The 19713-nt window shown below is 50.0% G+C and overlaps 1 long non-coding RNA gene across 1 annotated transcript; it reads left to right on the top strand.

Annotated features, from left to right (window-relative positions):
* Positions 1-11475: 11475 nt before the first annotated feature.
* Positions 11476-12102, top strand: LOC149658477 (uncharacterized). The gene is made up of 2 exons (XR_016370077.1): positions 11476-11896; positions 11971-12102. It is a non-coding gene; the product is annotated as an uncharacterized LOC149658477 (long non-coding RNA).
* The last annotated feature ends 7611 nt before the right edge of the window (positions 12103-19713 follow it).

Here is a 19713-nt window from a genome sequence, read left to right as displayed (position 1 = left end):
CGGGCGAGGAGAAACCGGGGCCGGGCGAGGAGAAACCGGGGCCGGGCGAGGAGAAACCGGGGCCGGGCGAGGAGAAACCGGGGCCGGGCGAGGAGAAACCGGGGCCGGGCGAGGAGAAACCGGGGCCGGGCGAGGAGAAACCGGGGCCGGGCGAGGAGAAACCGGGGCCGGGCGAGGAGAAACCGGGGCCGGGCGAGGAGAAACCGGGGCCGGGCGAGGAGAAACCGGGGCCGGGCGAGGAGAAACCGGGGCCGGGCGAGGAGAAACCGGGGCCGGGCGAGGAGAAACCGGGGCCGGGCGAGGAGAAACCGGGGCCGGGCGAGGAGAAACCGGGGCCGGGCGAGGAGAAACCGGGGCCGGGCGAGGAGAAACCGGGGCCGGGCGAGGAGAAACCGGGGCCGGGCGAGGAGAAACCGGGGCCGGGCGAGGAGAAACCGGGGCCGGGCGAGGAGAAACCGGGGCCGGGCGAGGAGAAACCGGGGCCGGGCGAGGAGAAACCGGGGCCGGGCGAGGAGAAACCGGGGCCGGGCGAGGAGAAACCGGGGCCGGGCGAGGAGAAACCGGGGCCGGGCGAGGAGAAACCGGGGCCGGGCGAGGAGAAACCGGGGCCGGGCGAGGAGAAACCGGGGCCGGGCGAGGAGAAACCGGGGCCGGGCGAGGAGAAACCGGGGCCGGGCGAGGAGAAACCGGGGCCGGGCGAGGAGAAACCGGGGCCGGGCGAGGAGAAACCGGGGCCGGGCGAGGAGAAACCGGGGCCGGGCGAGGAGAAACCGGGGCCGGGCGAGGAGAAACCGGGGCCGGGCGAGGAGAAACCGGGGCCGGGCGAGGAGAAACCGGGGCCGGGCGAGGAGAAACCGGGGCCGGGCGAGGAGAAACCGGGGCCGGGCGAGGAGAAACCGGGGCCGGGCGAGGAGAAACCGGGGCCGGGCGAGGAGAAACCGGGGCCGGGCGAGGAGAAACCGGGGCCGGGCGAGGAGAAACCGGGGCCGGGCGAGGAGAAACCGGGGCCGGGCGAGGAGAAACCGGGGCCGGGCGAGGAGAAACCGGGGCCGGGCGAGGAGAAACCGGGGCCGGGCGAGGAGAAACCGGGGCCGGGCGAGGAGAAACCGGGGCCGGGCGAGGAGAAACCGGGGCCGGGCGAGGAGAAACCGAGGAAGGGCGAGGAGAAACCGAGGAAGGGCGAGGAGAAACCGAGGAAGGGCGAGGAGAAACCGGGGCCGGGCGAGGAGAAACCGGGGCCGGGCGAGGAGAAACCGAGGAAGGGCGAGGAGAAACCGAGGAAGGGCGAGGAGAAACCGAGGAAGGGCGAGGAGAAACCGAGGAAGGGCGAGGAGAAACCGAGGAAGGGCGAGGAGAAACCGAGGAAGGGCGAGGAGAAACCGAGGAAGGGCGAGGAGAAACCGAGGAAGGGCGAGGAGAAACCGAGGAAGGGCGAGGAGAAACCGAGGAAGGGCGAGGAGAAACCGAGGAAGGGCGAGGAGAAACCGAGGAAGGGCGAGGAGAAACCGAGGAAGGGCGAGGAGAAACCGAGGAAGGGCGAGGAGAAACCGAGGAAGGGCGAGGAGAAACCGAGGAAGGGCGAGGAGAAACCGAGGAAGGGCGAGGAGAAACCGAGGAAGGGCGAGGAGAAACCGAGGAAGGGCGAGGAGAAACCGAGGAAGGGCGAGGAGAAACCGAGGAAGGGCGAGGAGAAACCGAGGAAGGGCGAGGAGAAACCGAGGAAGGGCGAGGAGAAACCGAGGAAGGGCGAGGAGAAACCGAGGAAGGGCGAGGAGAAACCGAGGAAGGGCGAGGAGAAACCGAGGAAGGGCGAGGAGAAACCGAGGAAGGGCGAGGAGAAACCGAGGAAGGGCGAGGAGAAACCGAGGAAGGGCGAGGAGAAACCGAGGAAGGGCGAGGAGAAACCGAGGAAGGGCGAGGAGAAACCGAGGAAGGGCGAGGAGAAACCGAGGAAGGGCGAGGAGAAACCGAGGAAGGGCGAGGAGAAACCGAGGAAGGGCGAGGAGAAACCGAGGAAGGGCGAGGAGAAACCGAGGAAGGGCGAGGAGAAACCGAGGAAGGGCGAGGAGAAACCGAGGAAGGGCGAGGAGAAACCGAGGAAGGGCGAGGAGAAACCGAGGAAGGGCGAGGAGAAACCGAGGAAGGGCGAGGAGAAACCGAGGAAGGGCGAGGAGAAACCGAGGAAGGGCGAGGAGAAACCGAGGAAGGGCGAGGAGAAACCGAGGAAGGGCGAGGAGAAACCGGGGCCGGGCGAGGAGAAACCGGGGCCGGGCGAGGAGAAACCGGGGCCGGGCGAGGAGAAACCGGGGCCGGGCGAGGAGAAACCGAGGAAGGGCGAGGAGAAACCGAGGAAGGGCGAGGAGAAACCGGGGCCGGGCGAGGAGAAACCGAGGAAGGGCGAGGAGAAACCGGGGCCGGGCGAGGAGAAACCGGGGCCGGGCGAGGAGAAACCGGGGCCGGGCGAGGAGAAACCGGGGCCGGGCGAGGAGAAACCGGGGCCGGGCGAGGAGAAACCGGGGCCGGGCGAGGAGAAACCGGGGCCGGGCGAGGAGAAACCGGGGCCGGGCGAGGAGAAACCGGGGCCGGGCGAGGAGAAACCGGGGCCGGGCGAGGAGAAACCGGGGCCGGGCGAGGAGAAACCGGGGCCGGGCGAGGAGAAACCGGGGCCGGGCGAGGAGAAACCGGGGCCGGGCGAGGAGAAACCGGGGCCGGGCGAGGAGAAACCGGGGCCGGGCGAGGAGAAACCGGGGCCGGGCGAGGAGAAACCGGGGCCGGGCGAGGAGAAACCGGGGCCGGGCGAGGAGAAACCGGGGCCGGGCGAGGAGAAACCGGGGCCGGGCGAGGAGAAACCGGGGCCGGGCGAGGAGAAACCGGGGCCGGGCGAGGAGAAACCGGGGCCGGGCGAGGAGAAACCGGGGCCGGGCGAGGAGAAACCGGGGCCGGGCGAGGAGAAACCGGGGCCGGGCGAGGAGAAACCGGGGCCGGGCGAGGAGAAACCGGGGCCGGGCGAGGAGAAACCGGGGCCGGGCGAGGAGAAACCGGGGCCGGGCGAGGAGAAACCGGGGCCGGGCGAGGAGAAACCGGGGCCGGGCGAGGAGAAACCGGGGCCGGGCGAGGAGAAACCGGGGCCGGGCGAGGAGAAACCGGGGCCGGGCGAGGAGAAACCGGGGCCGGGCGAGGAGAAACCGGGGCCGGGCGAGGAGAAACCGGGGCCGGGCGAGGAGAAACCGGGGCCGGGCGAGGAGAAACCGGGGCCGGGCGAGGAGAAACCGGGGCCGGGCGAGGAGAAACCGGGGCCGGGCGAGGAGAAACCGGGGCCGGGCGAGGAGAAACCGGGGCCGGGCGAGGAGAAACCGGGGCCGGGCGAGGAGAAACCGGGGCCGGGCGAGGAGAAACCGGGGCCGGGCGAGGAGAAACCGGGGCCGGGCGAGGAGAAACCGGGGCCGGGCGAGGAGAAACCGGGGCCGGGCGAGGAGAAACCGGGGCCGGGCGAGGAGAAACCGGGGCCGGGCGAGGAGAAACCGGGGCCGGGCGAGGAGAAACCGGGGCCGGGCGAGGAGAAACCGGGGCCGGGCGAGGAGAAACCGGGGCCGGGCGAGGAGAAACCGAGGAAGGGCGAGGAGAAACCGGGGCCGGGCGAGGAGAAACCGAGGAAGGGCGAGGAGAAACCGGGGCCGGGCGAGGAGAAACCGAGGAAGGGCGAGGAGAAACCGGGGCCGGGCGAGGAGAAACCGAGGAAGGGCGAGGAGAAACCGGGGCCGGGCGAGAAGAAACCGAGGAAGGGCGAGGAGAAACCGAGGAAGGGCGAGGAGAAACCGGGGCCGGGCGAGGAGAAACCGGGGCCGGGCGAGGAGAAACCGGGGCCGGGCGAGGAGAAACCGGGGCCGGGCGAGGAGAAACCGGGGCCGGGCGAGGAGAAACCGGGGCCGGGCGAGGAGAAACCGGGGCCGGGCGAGGAGAAACCGGGGCCGGGCGAGAAGAAACCGGGGCCGGGCGAGGAGAAACCGGGGCCGGGCGAGAAGAAACCGAGGAAGGGCGAGGAGAAACCGGGGCCGGGCGAGGAGAAACCGGGGCCGGGCGAGGAGAAACCGAGGAAGGGCGAGGAGAAACCGGGGCCGGGCGAGGAGAAACCGAGGAAGGGCGAGGAGAAACCGGGGCCGGGCGAGGAGAAACCGAGGAAGGGCGAGGAGAAACCGGGGCCGGGCGAGAAGAAACCGAGGAAGGGCGAGGAGAAACCGGGGCCGGGCGAGAAGAAACCGAGGAAGGGCGAGAAGAAACCGGGGCCGGGCGAGAAGAAACCGAGGAAGGGCGAGGAGAAACCGGGGCCGGGCGAGGAGAAACCGGGGCCGGGCGAGGAGAAACCGGGGCCGGGCGAGGAGAAACCGGGGCCGGGCGAGGAGAAACCGGGGCCGGGCGAGGAGAAACCGGGGCCGGGCGAGGAGAAACCGGGGCCGGGCGAGGAGAAACCGAGGAAGGGCGAGGAGAAACCGGGGCCGGGCGAGGAGAAACCGAGGAAGGGCGAGGAGAAACCGGGGCCGGGCGAGGAGAAACCGAGGAAGGGCGAGGAGAAACCGGGGCCGGGCGAGGAGAAACCGGGGCCGGGCGAGGAGAAACCGAGGAAGGGCGAGGAGAAACCGAGGAAGGGCGAGGAGAAACCGGGGCCGGGCGAGAAGAAACCGGGGCCGGGCGAGGAGAAACCGGGGCCGGGCGAGGAGAAACCGGGGCCGGGCGAGGAGAAACCGGGGCCGGGCGAGGAGAAACCGGGGCCGGGCGAGGAGAAACCGGGGCCGGGCGAGGAGAAACCGGGGCCGGGCGAGGAGAAACCGGGGCCGGGCGAGGAGAAACCGGGGCCGGGCGAGAAGAAACCGGGGCCGGGCGAGGAGAAACCGGGGCCGGGCGAGAAGAAACCGAGGAAGGGCGAGGAGAAACCGGGGCCGGGCGAGGAGAAACCGGGGCCGGGCGAGGAGAAACCGAGGAAGGGCGAGGAGAAACCGGGGCCGGGCGAGGAGAAACCGAGGAAGGGCGAGGAGAAACCGGGGCCGGGCGAGGAGAAACCGAGGAAGGGCGAGGAGAAACCGGGGCCGGGCGAGAAGAAACCGAGGAAGGGCGAGGAGAAACCGGGGCCGGGCGAGAAGAAACCGAGGAAGGGCGAGGAGAAACCGGGGCCGGGCGAGAAGAAACCGAGGAAGGGCGAGGAGAAACCGGGGCCGGGCGAGAAGAAACCGAGGAAGGGCGAGGAGAAACCGGGGCCGGGCGAGAAGAAACCGAGGAAGGGCGAGGAGAAACCGGGGCCGGGCGAGAAGAAACCGAGGAAGGGCGAGGAGAAACCGGGGCCGGGCGAGAAGAAACCGAGGAAGGGCGAGGAGAAACCGGGGCCGGGCGAGAAGAAACCGAGGAAGGGCGAGGAGAAACCGGGGCCGGGCGAGAAGAAACCGAGGAAGGGCGAGGAGAAACCGGGGCCGGGCGAGAAGAAACCGAGGAAGGGCGAGGAGAAACCGGGGCCGGGCGAGAAGAAACCGAGGAAGGGCGAGGAGAAACCGGGGCCGGGCGAGGAGAAACCGGGGCCGGGCGAGAAGAAACCGAGGAAGGGCGAGGAGAAACCGGGGCCGGGCGAGAAGAAACCGGGGCCGGGCGAGAAGAAACCGAGGAAGGGCGAGGAGAAACCGGGGCCGGGCGAGAAGAAACCGAGGAAGGGCGAGGAGAAACCGGGGCCGGGCGAGAAGAAACCGAGGAAGGGCGAGGAGAAACCGGGGCCGGGCGAGAAGAAACCGAGGAAGGGCGAGGAGAAACCGGGGCCGGGCGAGAAGAAACCGAGGAAGGGCGAGGAGAAACCGGGGCCGGGCGAGAAGAAACCGAGGAAGGGCGAGGAGAAACCGGGGCCGGGCGAGGAGAAACCGAGGAAGGGCGAGAAGAAACCGGGGCCGGGCGAGGAGAAACCGAGGAAGGGCGAGAAGAAACCGGGGCCGGGCGAGGAGAAACCGGGGCCGGGCGAGAAGAAACCGGGGCCGGGCGAGGAGAAACCGGGGCCGGGCGAGAAGAAACCGAGAAAGGGCGAGGAGAAACCGGGGCCGGGCGAGAAGAAACCGAGGAAGGGCGAGGAGAAACCGGGGCCGGGCGAGAAGAAACCGAGGAAGGGCGAGGAGAAACCGGGGCCGGGCGAGAAGAAACCGAGGAAGGGCGAGGAGAAACCGGGGCCGGGCGAGAAGAAACCGAGGAAGGGCGAGGAGAAACCGGGGCCGGGCGAGAAGAAACCGAGGAAGGGCGAGGAGAAACCGGGGCCGGGCGAGAAGAAACCGAGGAAGGGCGAGGAGAAACCGGGGCCGGGCGAGAAGAAACCGAGGAAGGGCGAGGAGAAACCGGGGCCGGGCGAGAAGAAACCGAGGAAGGGCGAGGAGAAACCGGGGCCGGGCGAGAAGAAACCGAGGAAGGGCGAGGAGAAACCGGGGCCGGGCGAGAAGAAACCGAGGAAGGGCGAGGAGAAACCGGGGCCGGGCGAGAAGAAACCGAGGAAGGGCGAGGAGAAACCGAGGAAGGGCGAGGAGAAACCGGGGTAGGGCGAGATAAAACCAGGGTAGGGCGAGGAGAAACCAAGGAAGGGCGAGGAGAAACCAAGGAAGGGCGAGATAAAACCAGGGTAGGGCGAGAAGAAACCGGGGTAGGGCGAGATAAAACCAGGGTAGGGCGAGGAGAAACCAAGGAAGGGCGAGATATAACCAGGGTAGGGCGAGAAGAAACCAAGGAAGGGCGAGATGAAACTGGGGTAGGGCGAGAAGAAACTGGGGTAGGGCGAGAAGAAACTGGGGCCGGGCGAGGAGAAACCGGGGCCGGGCGAGAAGAAACCGGGGCAGGGAGAGAAGAACGGGAAGAAAGCGATACCCAGACTGGGGCAGAAGCTAAAGGCAAAGCAGGAAACTCTTCTAGTGATGAAAAAAGAGGAAAGACTGTCTGTAACTTAGTTACAGACGGTAGGGAAGGACAACAAACCAAAACAGAGCGAGATCCCCAACAAGAAGCAGCGGCGGGCGAGGGCACCTCCGAAAAGGCAGCGGCGGGCGAGGGCACCTCCGAAAAGGCAGCGGCGGGCGAGGGCACCTCCGAAAAGGCAGCGGCGGGCGAGGGCACCTCCGAAAAGGCAGCGGCGGGCGAGGGCACCTCCGAAAAGGCAGCGGCGGGCGAGGGCACCTCCGAAAAGGCAGCGGCGGGCGAGGGCACCTCCGAAAAGGCAGCGGCGGGCGAGGGCACCTCCGAAAAGGCAGTGTCGGGCGAGGGCACCTCCGAAAAGGCAGCGTCGGGCGAGGGCACCTCCGAAAAGGCAGCGTCGGGCGAGGGCACCTCCGAAAAGGCAGCGTCGGGCGAGGGCACCCCCGAAAAGGCAGCGTCGGGCGAGGGCACCTCCGAAAAGGCAGCGTCGGGCGAGGGCACCTCCGAAAAGGCAGCGTCGGGCGAGGGCACCTCCGAAAAGGCAGCGGCGGGCGAGGGCACCTCCGAAAAGGCAGCGGCGGGCGAGGGCACCTCCGAAAAGGCAGCGGCGGGCGAGGGCACCTCCGAAAAGGCAGCGGCGGGCGAGGGCACCTCCGAAAAGGCAGCGGCGGGCGAGGGCACCTCCGAAAAGGCAGCGGCGGGCGAGGGCACCTCCGGAAAGGCAGCGGCGGGCGAGGGCACCTCCGGAAAGGCAGCGGCGGGCGAGGGCACCTCCGGAAAGGCAGCGGCGGGCGAGGGCACCTCCGGAAAGGCCAAAATGCGAGCCGAGTTGAGCTATTGGAATTTAAAATTTATAAATTATGTTAAGTAGATGTTGGTAATTTCGGCACACGAACCATGCAGGAAGTTTATTATAACTGCCGCAGTCTCTGTCTTGTTTGCCTCTTTTATCAATTTATTGGCGCTCTACATAATAAAATATTTTTCTATAAAAAGGAATTTTTTTTTGGCAAAAGTAACACTGAAACCGCAAGTAAGAAATCCAATAGTCTATCCAAGTGAGGTGTTTCTAGGATAGCGGGAAAATTACCGGGGGATTTTGCCTTGAGAATGGGGGGCTTTAAACTCTTCTAGGATGAGGGAAAATGACCGGGGGATTTTGCCTTGAGAATGGGGGGCTTTAAACTCTTCTAGGATGAGGGAAAATGACCGGGGGATTTTGCCTTGAGAATGGGGGGGAGGGTTACTTTCTTCTAGGATGAGGAAAAATGACCGGGGGATTTTGCCTTGAGAATGGGGGGGCTTTACTTTCTTCTGGGATGAGGGAAAATGACCAGGGGATTTTGCCTTGAGAATAGGGGGCTTTACTTTCTTCCAGGATGAGGGAAAATGACCAGGGGATTTTGCCTTGAGAATGGGGTGGGCTTTACTCTCTTCTAGGATAGGTAAAACGGACCAGAGGATTTTGCCTTGAGAATGGGAGGGGGGTTACTTTCTTCTAGGATGAGGGAAAATGACCGGGGGATTTTGCCTTGAGAATGGGGTTTTACTTTCTTCTAGGATGAGGGAAAATGACCAGGTGATTTTGCCTTGAGAATGTAGGGCTTTACTTTCTTCTAGTATGAGGAAAAATGACCGGGGGATTTTGCCTAGAGAATGGGGGGTTTTCTAGGATAGGCGAAACGGACCAGAGGATTTTGCCTTGAGAATGGAAGGGGGGTTACTTTCTTCTAGGATGGGTGAAAATGACCGGGGGATTTTGCCTTGAGATGGGGGAAAACGACCGGGGATTTTGTCTAAGGAGGGTGTTTTATTTTTTTTCCATAGTGGGGATTATGACCTGGGGTTTCGGTCTTGAGGGTATTTAGTCCGTATACCGTTTCGAAGTAAATTTGAGATTCGGAACTAAAAATCCACTTGTATTTGTGGTAACTGCTCTCGTACTAACAATGTTGCGATAGGCCTGGCAATAGAAAAGCCCGAAATTTCATACCAATGATCATTTGAAAGTACCGTTTTCACTCATGACCCAAGACATTCAGAAATTGATCGTCACAGCAATCGTAAAAAAGATTCTTTCTATGAATAAGTTAGTGTGGTGGTTAAGGATTTCAAACTATTCTAGCTACGCGGCGTTGTTCGGGTGTAAAAATTGACTTAAACCAGGTGTTTGACAACTCTCAAATTCAAAATAACAATGCTTAACCAGGGTTTATTCATAAAACTAATATGTTGCGGGTCTACAATAGGACGTCCCTAAGAGAGTGAATAACTAGACATTCGTAGACCCAGACTCAGCTAATCCACATGTGAAATCATCCTCTATTGTTAGTGGTCAAATTGGGTAACTAACCGTGACTGTCCCTAAAGCCTAAATAAACTAATAAACAAACTACCTTTTCAAATATAAGATCACAGCTACTTAAGAAAATACCGACCTTAAACCTTCACCTTTTGGGTTATATTTGGCTTGAGTAGACCGACCTTTCTGGTTATTCTTAAAATTCAGATCATTTATGTATCCCTTTAAATGAAAAGTTCAAGTTAGCTGGAACTTACTAATTCGTCATATCAACAAAAAGATAGGTAGAAATAGCCTATATGGGATGTTCTAGATATCTGGGTTTTTTCATTTTCACTTTTTGTGGAACTTAGAGGGTTCTCAATTTTATAAATTTAAACAAATTGAAATATCTTTCGAAATATTAAAGATACAAGGAAATTGAACACACTTTCTAAATATAAATTGACCCCCCTGATAACGAAAATCTCATTTATTTTCTCCAAAAACTAATATTTAAAAAGTTGAACATTTTCAGATTTTCGAAAAATTCGCGTTTTTTAGCACGTGCTTGGACCTACGACTTCAAATTTGGTCTCATTTGATGGAAAACTAAAATATGTATCTTAGTGTCAAATATCAATTCTCTGTGATTATTCAAAATTTTCTGAAAAAAAATCAACGGGCAAAGACTTTTCTAACAGACTGTACCTGAAGTCCACAACCCCCCTCAAAGTACTGAGATGTAACGGTTTATACCCTGGCCGTCTTCAGTGTGGAAATTTGGTTCAAACCCCCCCCTGTTTTCCGACTAGTTTTGGGGTAATATTTTTCCCCTGTTTCAAGCCGGGCTTGGCGCCAAAAATATTTCTGAGAGTAGTTTTTTCACGAACGTGGTAACGTTAGTTAGTTTTGTCCAATCGAAACGTTCCCATCTCAATAGTTTCCTCTTGCCACTTGTCCCGACGACAAAAAATGGTATAGGGGGGGAGTAGAATAAGGCTTGGCGGGAGAGTTCCACAGGTGCTCTGTTTTTTTCACGTACGTAAAATCTTGAACTTTGTATTTTTTATCAGTTTTCGGTTAATGCTTCCTCTCAATTTTTAATATATTGCTCATATTCAGAAGACTAAATTTACTAAGTTACATTATATTCTTCATAAAATTATATTATCTTAAACGACAAAAAAAGGTTTTCTCGTATTTAAAAAAAACTACCGGGTCCCTAACCCTAATATCCACGCTAGCCTCTGCGCCGCGTGGCGTTCTGGGGAATTTCCGTTGTCACTTTTTACCTCTCAGACACGCCCTCTGTTCTTATAGGCTCCCTTGTGTTCGGGAAATTGAAAAGATAAAAAGAAACACCCTTTTAGAGACAATTTTTTCTCTTGGGACCGCCACTATCGCACGGCTCTCTCAGAGGCGAGAATTTGTGTGGTGGCGCTAGCGTCGCGGTGTTTGGCTGAACCAAGCTCAGAAGAGGGTATGGGTAAAGCTTGATTTTTGTACTCAAAATGCGATGGACTCCTGGATGTACTAAAGCCCATATATTTGCAGATAGGCATACTCTGATTTTGTTTTTATAGTAATTTATGTACCATACATTGATATCAAGCATATCGTGAATAGCAACCAACTCTATCAACATGGAAAGTCGCAGCGATGGAATTTGAAAACGTTTCGACTTTTCCCTTGTGCTGCGGAGCCGTTGATTGTTAGCACGTTGCAGTCGAGCAGCCTGCCAAAAGTGGAACAAAATTCTATAATTATAAGGTATTTAAATTATAAAAATGTGTAGAATTGCTATAGGCGAATCGTAATATCTATACTTTACGTTGCTAAAGGGTTTTAATTTGATAGTGTTAATGACTGTAGTTGATGCAAAATACTGCTTTGTTACTGTTGATGTCGGGGCTATGGCTCTATCTCTGACGGAGGACTGCTTAAATCCTACAGCTTCGGTATAGCTGTTGAGAATGGACTACTGGAATTTCCTAAGGATCGCTTCCTACCGGAAAGTCAGTTACAGGTTGGGCATGTGCTACTCCGTGATGAAGCTTTTCAGCCGCTTCCTAATTTTTAAAGACCCTACTCGGTGAAGCAACTTAATGCAAAACGAAGAGGGTTCAATTACCGACTTAGTCGAGCAAGGTTAGTAACAGTTATTCTGAGTCAATTGGGAGACATTAAAGAATTTACATATATATGGTGTAGACACGGGCCACTAAACTAAGAGGACATTTCAGCTCTAGCTTTGCCTCTTCAAAGAAACGGGCATCTATGTGAGTTAGGAGGGAAAAAGGGGGTCGAACCGGAACGTGTAACACGTACCGCAACGCCATCTACCGTACAATAGACTAATTACTCTGCCAGTCTGTCTTCTGCTACTATTATAATAGCTTTAGGCCTGTCTCGCTTTTTAGTTTTGACGTTTACTTCTCAATTTAACTCTATTATTTATAATGGGTGTAAAGTATTGTGTATTCCCTAACTGCAACATCGATAGTCGCTACAGCACTAAGCCTCATATGCAAGGAGTTCGGTTTATACCCTTTCCCAAATATAAAACTAAACAAGTAAATTGCATTCAATGGGTTAACTGGCTAGCAAAGTATAAGAACGGATTTACAGTAGATGACATTGGACCTAATACGTACCTGTGTTCTAAACATTTAAAAGACGATTGTTTTCAAAGTAAGCTATGCCTTAAAAAGACAGATGGTAAGCTGTACTCAATACTACTTAGTCTAAAAAATACTGTTTTCCAGCCTCACTCACCTTGTTACCGAAATGACGTAGTTCCGCCTTTTATAAACTACCGCTAGAGGCGACACTAGTAAAAACCGTTTAGCTTGAGCGCCGCCCGATAGAAGAGCTGAAATGTCCTCTTAGTTTAGTGGCCCGTGGTGTAGAAGATGTAGTGGAAATCCCTTTGGCATCCTCGCATCAGGGTGGCGAATATTCAGATTGCCAATGCAAATGAAACCTGAAAATGTGTACAGAATTGTAAAGCCACCATTTGCCTTCCACAATTACCTGATGAAAGAAGAAGAAATGAGCCCAACATAAACCTACTGCCCAATAACCTTTGCTGATCACAAAAATTCACTTGGGAACATTATTATCAGCGAGTTGGAAGACCAATTGCGTGATTCCCTTTCTCGTGGATTACTTAAACCACGGGGCACTGCCACTCGAAACTCTTGCGAGAGAGCTAGAGATATGAGGGACATGTTTGCCAACTATTTTTATTCACCTCAAGGTGAAGTTGATTGGCAGTGGGAGTTAATTATGCTTCCAAAACCAATAAAACTAAAAAAACACTAATACGGAAATAGTTAAAAATATTTCAGTCTCCCTTTTGGTTTTAAGTATGTTTTATGATCTAATACGGAAATAGTTAAAAATATTTCAGTCTCCCTTTTGGTTTTAAGTATGTTTTATGATCATGTATATACAAAATGGATAAAACAATTAATCAGAATCAATTCGGTCATTTATATTTTGTATTATGTGCAATTCACATTTCCTTTTCTTTTTGGGAGGCAATTGATCAATCAAACTAGACACGTAGTCTGAGAACAGTTAAAGCAAAATTGCACTACCTAATATGGCATAGCAAATAAATTACTCAAACCCAACTTGTAATCAATCACAGTTTCGGTGGACTGAGTTATGGAATTGTAATTAGAAAATCCACTTCCTTCCTCAAACATCTTACTCTTATTATTGGAAGTTGTTCTAAAACACATCCACAATCATTATTAACATTATTATAAGATAACTATAACGTTTCTTACTCTCTTCTTTCGATGAAATCTTTCAAAATCAGTAATTGCTAAAAGTAAGCTCATTTTATTCCTTTTTGTAATAGCACTCCGCTTTGTAGAGTCGCCACTACATTTTATTGTTATGGTGTTAAATATTTCTCGAAATTGGTCAAAAAGACCTTTCCAAATTCATTTAACTCTCTCCTCTGAAATAACGTTTCAAAACAAAAACAATGGCAAAAGTAGGCCAACACGAAACTTACTGGTTTGATTATTTTAAGATGCTGCTTCCTCCCACAACGTTTCATTGATTTCTCTATTTTTATACTCTTTCAACTTTCGATTCCATAAGCCTTCTCTAATTCTTATGGAACTAATGATTTACTCTTTCTTCTCAAATTATATCCTTTTATTAATTTCTCTTTCTTGTTTAGCCTTCTCTTTAAATCTTTCTCACTGGCCATCATGCCGACAAAAACTCAAATAACGTGCTTTCAAATGCAGAAGAAATCACGTGCGGAAAACCACATTTGTTTATGTCGATAATGATTCGCTAAAACGACATCAGGTGGCAGCAGCATCTTGCTGCTCGCTAAGCGAGATGCTAGAAATATCTATCTCAGACCGATCGGAGCTAGCTTCATTTTCTCGCTTTAGTTTGCCTGTTTCCGTCTTCTAGTAAATGCTTCCAGCGTAAATGAAAATAACAAAGCTACTGCTAGAAGCGAGATTGAAATCTGGCGACATGTTGTGGCTCTTGCGCGTTTTTTTTCACGCTTCTAGCCTCTATGAAAATGCGGCTTTAGACTTAGCGTTCTTTTTGTAATCTCTAAAGAAGGGATTGCTCTATATACAGAGGTAGTATAGCTTAACTAATATATAAACAACCATTTCAAACAATTATATAAAAATTCTCCTTGGGATATCAAAATGAAACAGAGCTTTCAAGCTACAAATCTGCTAAAGCCATCGAAATTACGAATATTATTTCCATATATTCAATTTATATTATGAAAAAAGAAAATATTAAGGTTTTGTTGAATTTCTTTACACATCAACACAAGGCGAACTGCTAACGCGGTGCACTAGTCTAACAACGGACAGAAACACCCAGGCATACATTAAGACTGCTGTTTAACTCTTTCTGTATTATATTTGAGTTGAAAAAGAAGATTATCTTATATACTAAAATATATATAAATAATATTATATATTTTCTTCGTTAGTATTCCCCTTATTGAGCCTTACATATGTAGTGAACAACCCGAATTTTGGAGTGAACAAAGGAATATTTAAATGAACCTGCAAGCCTTCTAGCGCTAATTTGCGCGTGAATTCACGCTCTTCCAAAACAATAGGCCACACTGCAAAACAGAAAACGTAACGTATGTTAAGATTTTAATTTGAAAAGTAGAGAAAATGGCAACAGACGATGATGTATGTGTGGTTGGATGGCTATATGCAGCCCAATTTCATATGTTAGCAAAATCATTAATTTTCAGGGCAGATCCCAATATGGTTTTTGTAACACCTTTATCCCACAACATCGCTTAAACTACCAAACATTCTTCTTCCAGTAAGTTCATATTGGTGATTTATGACCGTAATGTATAAATATGTAATCTACATGTGTATATTACATCTCTAGATTCATGAGGATGACTCCAAAAATGATTGACAAACTGCTGGGAATTTTAGGACCTACAATACAGAAAAAGGACACGAGATTTAGAAAAGCCATTTCTCCAAGTGATAAAATAAGCATTACATTGCGGTAGACTCCAGCACACCCATTTGAATAAATTTATCAAAACTTGATGTTAAGTCTTATCATGATTTGTTAAGATTCCTATCATCTGGTGAAACATACCGAAGTCTAAGCGTTGCTTTTAGAGTTGGCCGGTCAACAATATCAGTCATAGTTAAAGAAACGTCAGAGGTATTGATCAAGTCTACAAAATATGCCAACATTTTGGTTTGATAAGTCGAATAATTGCCAAACATTATGTAGTCTATTTGGAATAATTTGAAAACCAAGTACGTTGCGATGACTCAAACCCCAGAAGGCTGGAAAGAAGTTGCTAAACGCTTTGAAGTGAAATGGCAACTTCCACACGGTTGTGGAAGTATAGATGGGAAACATGTTGGTTCGAATGTCCAGAGAACACTGGAACTTTGAATTTCAATTACAAGGGCACCTTCAGCAAGGTTCTTTTAGCTGGTCATTATGGCAGAGAAAGTGATGGTGCAATATTTCAAAAGTGTTTATTCGGTCAAAAGCTACTTAGGAACGAGCTAAACCTCCCACCTGCCGAAAAGCTTCCATTCCCGTATTATTTTGCAGGGGATGAAGCATTCCATTTAAGACCTACTTTAATGAGACCATATCCCAGGCGTTCAAACTTTAGCCATAATCAACGAATTTATAATTATCGATTGTCCCGTGGCCGTAGAGTCATTGAACACGGTTTTGGCATACTATCTGCGCGGTTTAGAATTTTCAAAAGACCACTATAGTCTGTCAAACGAAAGAAGAACCCTGAGAAATTTGTCCAAATTGGTGTCGCCACCATCGACCCCATATAGTACTTTATCAACTTGTTTTGTTTTGTCAATAGTCGTCTGTAATATAGTCTGCTATAAACAGATAGGCTTAATCGCAATAGAACCAATACATTTTGCAATATATATTTAATATGTTTATGTTTCATTGTTTTTTCCATCATCGAGTATTAAAGAATATAAAACAAAATTAACGACAAGACACCAGTTTTATCTTTGTTGGACTAGCATTGCAATATATTTTAATGACATAAGTTAAAGTACTTGTCCATAAGTCTAAGTAGTTCAGCATCAAAGCGTCTTCAGTCCATGACTTCATCAGTCTTCGTTAATTTTGTTTTATATTCTTTAATACTCGATGATGGTAAAAAACCATGAAACATAAACATATTAAATATATATTGCAAAATGTATTGGTTCTATTGCGATTAAGCCTTTCTGTTTATAGCAGACTATATTACAGACGACTAATGACAAAACAAAACAAGTTGATAAAGTACTATATGGGGTCGATGGTGGCGACACCAATTTGGACAAATTTCTCAGGGCTCTTCTTTCGTTTGACAGACTATAAACTACCACGTGGATGCCGTTCGTAATATGGTCTCGGCCGCCCTTGCTCTGCACAGTTTCGTGTTAACTGTAACAGCGGATGTTTATAGTCCTAATGGCTACGCTGATTACGAAGAAAACCACGATGTTGTAGCAGGCAAATTGAAGGAGTTGAACGTGTTGGTTCAAATATGTATTCTAAAGACGCAATGGTTCTGCGAGACACTTTATCCAAATATTTCATTAACGAAGGAAAAGTGCCATGGCAAGAAGGCATGGTTTATAGTGGCCTTCCACAAACATACTGAGCTAAAATGCTTTTCATTATTTTTCAAAATATTTCAGAAAAACTTTATTAGAAATAAAAATACATTGTTTTACTCAAAATATTTTTCTTGTGATAATTTTTCGAAAAGTATGTCATCTATTTTTTTCATACAATCCAATTGGTCCCGTCTGTCCAATAATTTTAGTTTGGATTGAATAAGTTGACCATAATTCTCAATTAAACCCGGCTCCTATTCTTAAGACTTTAAGAACGAATTCATGGAGTTTGGGGTGTACATTATTGCCTCCGTGTACACCTTGATTCGCGTTGACCGGAGCTGGATTTGCTTGAGCTGTTCCTAGAGCGGTCATAGTTTGCGGTCCTGCATTAGCGACGGGTAATCGTATGGCTTCTTGAAAATCAGGCAAGGATATGAATCCCGCTGGAGGAGTACCGTTCAAATCTTGTTCATCCATTTTGTGAATTACGGTAGGATATTTCGTGAATCCAGTAAGTTGCGCTGAGTTCGTTAGTTTTTCGTTAGAATTGCTGTAGTGGTCGTATCGTGAATGTAACTTATCGTCGTTGTAGTTATCGTTATTAAAAGCGTAATCGTTAGCGTCTTCGTAGCTGTCGTTATTAAGTTCGTAATCGGCAGGATCTTCGCTTCCCAAACTGTCTTCGTGGAGATTCCCAGTTTCTGACCAATAGTCGTTGGACTTTTCGTTGTCCTTGTCTTTGTCGTGAAACTGATGTCTCGAATTGTCCGTGATAGCGATTTCTCTGTTCCGTAAACTTGTTCGTTCGTGGGCCTTGGCTAATTGGTTACCGTTTCCTTCGTGGACCTTGGCTAATTGGTTACCGTTTCTTTCGTTATAATCCGCTTTGCACGTTTTGCATGACTCCACTGTTAATATCGTTGATTTTATTCGCTCACTTCGACGTACATGAGAAGAATCTTTATTTCGTTGCATGCGGACCGTTGATATTAACAATCATGTCGTCTCGTCGTTTCTCGTCGTAACCCGACTTCTAAATCCGTTTGCATTAGGTTGATTTCGCTTGTCGTTGGCGTTCAGGTCCGTTCAATCCCACTTCTGAGATGTTAGCTATAGTTTTTCGTTTGTGTGCCAGGATAAATTTATAAGTCAGGGCAACATTTTAAAAGTTTAAAAGAATAGTTTATTTAAAGTCGTACGCAACTAAGAGTTAGAGTTAATACAGCTATTCATCACGGACGCTCTCGCCGAACTGACCTCTACGTGTCAAAACGCGCGACCTCCTAAGGTTCTCTTATCATTTAAACCGATGACACGCCCTATATGATATTTTTTAAGTTTTTTGTATTTGCTTACACAGTCAAGAGACACAGTATTTGCAAGTGATTCTGAGCTTCATGAAGAGATTGAAATTGAAATGAATACTACTGCCTGCGAAAGTAAACAAACTAAAGATACTGGTGCATCTGCAACATGCTGTCGTTCATCAACTGCTTTGAGATACATTTAACCCTAAAAAGGGCCGAAAACGTAAAATTAGTGAAGAAGGGGATCCGTCATTAGTAAATGACGTATTTCAAATGTTCAGCAGTACAGTCCCGGACAAACGTTTCTGGACGTATTCATTTGGCTGCCATTTTTTTCCTATTTGAGCTATAGTAACAAAATAGGACTTTCTAGATAGGTTGACTTCTCAAAACACTCTTAAAATTAAAAATGACACGTTGGCACTTGTAGGGCGTTAGCCATAGCGCAAATAGTAAAGCCCTCCGATTATGACGTCACAAAATAATGCTTTAAATGGATCAACAATACCATCATTGAAAGCGTCTTGTCACGTAGAATCCAAAACTGTTTTAAAATTGAACATCGGTTCAGAAAATCAAAAGGTTATAACAAAAAAACGTGATGTTTAAAACAATAGCAAATATGCCTAACGAGTATTAATTTTATCTCTATCAACTTAGCTCCGTATTAAATATTACGGTCAGAAAAACAAGATGTTCCAGCCCGAGGATTTTTAGTTCCACACTGAAACATGAGAACGGTTACCCCCCATTTCACCCAATTCCCTTTTACCCAAGCCTCATTTAACCCAATTCCCAGTTCTCCTATTCCAATTAACCCAATATTGCATACCCAAAAAGACTCAAATAGAGTAGAATTTGATGGTTTTATTTATTTATTTTTTCATAACATAAGTGATACACTTACTTGAAGTGTATAACTGCTCCAAAGAGGAAGAGACGTCCTCCTAACCAAACCAAACCAAACCAAACCTAACCTAACATAACAGTAGTGTTTTGGAAAAGGCATATTATTTGAGAAGTCAATGAAGCTAAACATCAATATTTTGGAAAAGGCGTATCATAGTTAAATGATTTATAAAATATTACTAACTTAACTTAACCAAACCTTACCTACCTAACCCTAGCTCAGAATTACGGGGGCATATTTTCCTTTCGAAGTTTTCAGCCATTCGACTTCCATATTTAATAAATTACACTGATCAACAGTCTCTTATATAATAATTTTAAAATATTTCTTTTTTAATGGAAAATACGAATTAATAAAACGAGTATGTTATTCGTGCCAAATTCCTGTGTTATCGCCTTTTGTGGCAAAAGGGAATTGGGAGAAATACATTTTGGTGAATCAGGAATATATGATTTGGGTTAAATTCTTCTGATTGGGACAAATGAGATTGGGTGACATGGGGGGACACCGTGGAGATATCATACCACCTTATCAATTGTACAGCGGTATTCGCATGACATTCAGCCCTTTGGATATAGGAGTATTGTGTGTTCGCTTTCAAATGTCTAATTCTAGTTGGACGAATACTGAAGTTTTCCATGGCTGACTAGTCAATCACTTTATCCATGCTTTTTCACCTTCAAAACCCGTAGTTCTACTTTTAGATGGGCATGAGGAAAAAGGACCATCTGTAGGAAGGATATACTGAGAAAAAAACCGTAGTTAATTTTATTTTTTCTTCTTTCATATTTTTTAATATACGTTTTTTTTTGGAAAGTTGCAATGTATAAATACGAGATATTTTTTAGAAAGTTACAATGTATAAATACGAGATATTTTTTAGAAAGTTACAATGTATAAATACGAGATACCTTTAGAGAAAAGGGATCTTTTTCATAATTCAACCTGGCAATAATGTACCGCCGTATTATATCGTTGAAGAATAAGCCTTGTTTTAGGAAGTTCGTTATTATTTTCAATCCTATCCTTTAGATTAAATTCAGTCGTAGTTAGAATTATCATCTCTTACGTTTTATGGTGCCGACGGATTAAATAATAAGAAAAACTGTTACTTTTTTAGGGACATTGGATAATTGACACAAT

This window comes from Phalangium opilio, unplaced genomic scaffold (genome assembly GCF_054372755.1).
Source record: "Phalangium opilio isolate 3A_F unplaced genomic scaffold, DU_Popi_V2 ptg000077l_1, whole genome shotgun sequence".
Classification (NCBI taxonomy): Eukaryota; Metazoa; Arthropoda; class Arachnida; order Opiliones; family Phalangiidae; genus Phalangium; species Phalangium opilio.
This window is presented reverse-complemented; position numbering and strand designations above follow the sequence as displayed.